This window comes from Octopus bimaculoides, chromosome 4, assembly GCF_001194135.2.
Source record: "Octopus bimaculoides isolate UCB-OBI-ISO-001 chromosome 4, ASM119413v2, whole genome shotgun sequence".
Taxonomy (NCBI): Eukaryota; Metazoa; Mollusca; class Cephalopoda; order Octopoda; family Octopodidae; genus Octopus; species Octopus bimaculoides.
The window spans coordinates 9,963,827-9,969,539 of record NC_068984.1 but is presented as its reverse complement, the minus strand read 5'-3'; positions in this window follow the sequence as shown (position 1 = coordinate 9,969,539).

Genomic DNA, 5,713 nt, shown 5'->3' with positions numbered 1-5,713 from the left:
TATAAATATATATATATATATATATATATATATGTATATATATATATATCGACTCAACATTTGTCCCAACACAATCATTCCAGTGGAAGAATTGTATATTGTTTCAGTAACAACATCGTATTTCACTGGAGGATCGTACTTTAATGATATATTCTAGCAGCTGCTGAGCTGAGTACGTGTGATATTTAGCAGCAATCTTCTTTTGGGCTGCAAAAGCACAACGTTTAAAACGAGATGTTATGTACCAGTCACGAGTCCAAAAGAGGCGATATCCACCCCTAGTTCATACTGGCATCGTCTTCAAAGTTATGACAGGCATATCTCTGCATAACACTATTTAGTATCTAGACCTGTGGTTCTCAACTTGTTCCGAAACTGTTTCCGGAGCTGATCCAAAACCTGGATCTTTTTTAGCGGCCACATAAAAAAAAAACAAAAAACAAGTAAAACACAAGTCCTTTAAAGAAAAATTTGTTGGAATACGCCAGTCCAGTTCTTTGTGGGTCATAGGTAAGTTCACTGGTAAGTGGGTACTTCTCGGAAAGTTCACTTCTCCTTGTAGGATGTTGTTCTTTTCACATTTGAGCGCGTGACTAATGTATATATTTTTACTTTTGTTCTTTAACAGATGTTGCTTCAATGACACCATACGTCACTCAATGGCTCCCGGTCTAATCATAACCTCTTCTCCTCTTCCTCTCTTTTCTTCTCAGACAGAGATCACCAACATTACTATTCTTGTGAAAGCATCCATTTGATGTCAGACGGGCTTCAAATTTATGGAGGAAATTTCGTATAGAGCAGCCAAGTATCCCAAATGTCGGTACTGCAAATGTATTGTGGGATATTGTTGTAAAAGTAAAGCTCTTTCGGTCATATTTTTAAGTCTGTATTAATATATTTTATTCTCTCCATCTTTGTTTAATGTAACTTTGTATGGTATGTTTTCATCAATAACCAGGTATTCGTAGCCCTCATTACATGGCACAGAGAAGACAGAGAGAGACACCATTTATGTAAAGGTTTGAATTTCGGATACTATAGTGCATATTCTTTTTGCTAAACAAAATGGGATATTAGTCCTGGTGTGTCTCGGGTGGCAAGAATCAAATGGTAGGTACTGTTTCGAGTCAGTGGGTTTATAATAGATGTCTGTCTCTATCTTCTTCCCGACTTTCTTTATGAGGATATCTAAAAACGGTAGTTGTTGATTGTTGTATTCTATCGTAAATTGGAGGTTTTCATTTATTCCATTTAGAAGTGTTTGGCATTCGTTGAGTTTTTCTATACTTTCATTCCAGAGGATGAAACAGTCATCGAGATATCATTTCCAGTTGTTTTGTATGTAGGTGGAAAAGGAGCTTCCATATTTCTCGAGTGTTCTCTGGTATAGTTTAATCTCAAGATAGCCCATTACCAGGTTCGCAAAAGAAGGCGCAGTCCGTATTCCCATTGCAGCCCAATGACTGAAACAAGTAAAGTATAAACGGTATAATATTGAAACAAAACATCGGCAACACTCATTAATCATTATTCATTTGTATCAAAGGAACATTAATCATCAACATTAATTATTTTTAGGAAAGGAACAAAGCCGTAAAATCTGGTGGCAGTTGTTAATCGATATTGTCACCTCCGGACAAAATGCTTAGCGTTATTTTGTCCGTCTTTAAGTTCTGAGTACAAATGCCACTAGAGTTGACTTTGCTTTTCATCCTTTTGGGGTTGATAAAATAAGTACCAGTTGTGTACTGAGGTCGATGTAATCGACTTACACCACCCACCCCTCGAACTTGCTGGCCTTGTGCCGAAAATTGAAGCCAATATCATCACCTCCAGTGCTCGACTGATGTTTTAAGTTATCGGTCCCGAAATAACAAAATGATAGGTAGATTTTGGTAGAGGTTGAACGCAAAACGTATAGAACCGGAATTAAAAACGCAAGGAAGTTAGCCTGATGCTCTAACGAATCTGCCAATCGACCGTTTATAATGCATTATTAATTAATGGTTTTCAAACCTTGACACAAGGCCAGCAATTCCAGGGAGGTTGTATATCGATTACAGCAATACCAGTGCTCAACTGGTACTTATTTTATCGACCGCGAAAGAATCTCGGCGGAATTTGGACTCTGAACGGAAAAACGGACGAAATGCCGCTAAGCATTTTGTCCGGGGTGCTAACGATTCTGCCATCTCACCGCCTTAAACGCATCATTAATTAATAAAAGGAAAATATAAATAAATTATGACGTTGGGGTTGTGGATTCCACGTGACCGGATGTCATAAAAATTCCTTTTATTTGGAAACCATAAAAACTGAAATCATTTCAACAATTTGATTGCAAATTTTGAAAATTCATTATTTTATTTAACATACAATTTAATTTTCTGTATGTGTGTTTTTGGGGGGTTTTTCCTTCTTCTTTTTTCTTTTTCTTTTTCTTTTGTTTTTAGTAATGGGTTTAGCTGAATCATCCCACGCTCCAATTATTGTGAACAAAAGAACCATGTCATAATCCAACCCTAGGATTCTAAATTGATTATTTGCTGAGTTCGGTGCTCTTGCGCTTAGGGCCATTGGACATCATTTTTATTTTTATTTATTTATTTATTTATTTGGCAGAAATAAAAACCATTTTATTGAGTTTTTCCGTTCCACTTTTTCTCCATTAAATTAATAAAATTTTTGCACTTACAAGCTGCAAAATTTCCGTCGTTTGATTATCGAGCATAGGATGAATTTAGCAAAGGAATTACAAACAATAATAATGATTTGAAATTTTTGCCACAAGGGCAGGTCGGAGGAGGGTTAAGTCGATTAAGTCGATTACATCGACCAAGTGCGTAACTGGTACTTATTTCATCGACCCCGAAAGGATGAAAGGCGGAATAATAATAATAATAATAATAATAATAATAATAATGTCCGGATGCAATACCAGGCAGTGGCTCTCATGGCTTCTGACCTTAATTGATTGAATGTGTTATCATGTACATTGTTTTGTCTTGATATAAAAGATGGGCTACAGCAAATATTCTGCTCAATACCACAGATTTGCTTGTCAGTTGTTTGACCTTAACCAGTTGAGCATGTCCCTTGGTGGCTGACGATATGTGCATCTCTGATCACGAGCAGAAGTAGTGCGGGAGCATCATAGCCATATGATGAGAGGGATTCTTTGAGGTTTGGATAATTCACCTTTGGAAACATGGGTACTTCGATCATCATCTTTAAACAACCCTTATTCCGGGACCTTTTGAGCGGGATGGGCTACTCAACCTGAAGAAAATTCTAACTGGGCCCCACCTGTAAGGTCATGCGCTGTTTATCTTGATATGAGATCACCATGTTGTGCACATATGGTTGTGATGCATGTGCCTGGTGTACCCTTATCTGGGCTTCGTATATTTGTACCCGAGCGTCACCTTGAGTGTGTTTGCTGCTCTTTCATTTAATAATGATGATAGCAATAAAAATAATGATATCTTCTACTATAGGCACATGACTTAAATTTGGAGGTAGGGGGTTATCCGTTTTCATTGACCATGAGACAAATATGCAATATCAATAATCAAAAAGAAGAGTATCGATTTTAAAATCTCGTCATTTCCGTTAATGTATTTTTTGTAGAACATTCATTTAGGAAAAGGAAATTGGTGAAAATAAATTATTAATTAAACATTTCAGTCATTAAGTAGCGTGAAGAATTTGGTTGAGTATTAGAAGAGGGGAGATAGATAGAAGAGGGATAGCGGTGGCGAGAGGGGAAATAGGTGGGAGAGAGAGAGACAGAGAGAGACAGACAGACAGAGAGACAGAGAGACAATGAAGCCATTTTTCACAACACGTAAAATTTGTTTAGGAGTGGCTGTACTTTTGTATTTAACCTTTTACTGGCTTTGGTCATTGGACTGCGGCCATGCTGGGGCAATGTCTTGAAGGATTTTATTCGAACAAATCGACCCCAGTAGTTATATACTTTTTAATCTGTTACTTATCCTAGGCGTCTCTTTTGCCGAATTACCTAGTTACGGGGACGTAAACAAACTAATACCGATTGCCAAGCGGTGAGGAGGACATACTTCGTGGCATGCTTCGTGGCATGTTAACTCTGGGAAATATTTGCATCTTGATGTTATCTCCTTTCCTCAAATGGGACTGGTTTTTTAATTGCAGTTTAATTTAATTATGATACATCCTCGAGAGGTGGAGATAATAAATGAAGAAATTTTGTTGTATGGAATTTGATAAATCTGTATTTGGCTATGTTATTCAAATACGTGCCATTGGCCACTGTCAGTTATTTCCCTTAACTCGTTTTAGTTAAACTATGCAACTTACCTACGCCATAAATGTGTTCAACTCTTTTTTGTATAAATCTAAGTCTTGTAGCTACTGAAGATAAGGTCGGACAATTATCATGCTGACTACTGTCTTATCTTGGGACATTAAGCCTTTCCTCGTGGTATGTCCACTCAGAGAATTTCTGATCCTTCGGATTATCATTCCTTCTCAAGTAAAATTGGTCTTAATTGCTATTTCGTAATTGTAATACATCCTTTCGAAGCAAAAATAATTGTAACAAATCAAGACCTTGTATAGTATTTGATACCTCGCAGTACTAGTTCAATTCGTTCCATGACTGAGCTCGTTTTACGATTTACTCATTTTATAAATCAACTTTCCCTATTGAAATTAACTAAAATATAATTAATCCGTTCCAGCCCCGCCAAAACCACTCGTAAATTATTTATTTTTAGGGGTTTTAAAACAGAAAAAGTGAAGTTACAAGTAAAATGACAATTATAAAAACGAGAATGCAAAAGAAATATGTAAACTGGTTTTATTAACTGAATTGTGTGCTTGTCCTGCGAATTTCCGCTCGTACTTCAAGACAAAAATTCGCACGAGTCTCGGTTCGTACAGCAAATTACTCGTACAACGGGGCACTCGTACTGCGAGGTTCTACAGTATTTGTCTTTGTCGTTCATACACATTCCACTGGCCCCTGCGGTATTCCACTTAGTTCATTTTGGTTTAAATTATTGAACATCAAGTCCGTCGCACTGAAGATATCTAAAAATAGGTCGCAGAGAATTACAGATTTACCAAAATGAGTCAACACGATTATGAATGGAAGATTCTAAATCGCTGACTTAGCCAGTTAACGCTGGTTCGATCAAAAGGATTTTCAGATTAAACTTGTCCATTTATCAAGAGATAGGCGGCAATGATGTTCGTGCGTGTACTGGACAACGTCTACAGATTCTCGAAACACGCAAAGTTTAATCGGTGTTCAGATCTCACAACAAAAGGCGTTTAATCGATTATATTTATATTCCGTTTATCAAAGACATGTCTTAATTAATATCTCGATGTCCCTGCATCTCTCTACCAAAAGGATTAAGTGAACCGGCTAAGTGGTGAACCACTTCGCAAGAAGTTTAATACCATAAGAAATATATATATGTCATTTAAACAAAGATTGTTCAACTTATTAAATTACATCCACGTCGTAATCTCGTCCAAGTATATCCATTCATGTGAAAGTAGAGAATAAGTGGGGTGTTATACGCACACACACACACACACACACACACACACACACACACACACACACACACACACACACACACATATGCATGTTTCTGAGAATATGTAGATGAATATATACATATGTATGTCTATATGTATGTATGTATGTATGTAT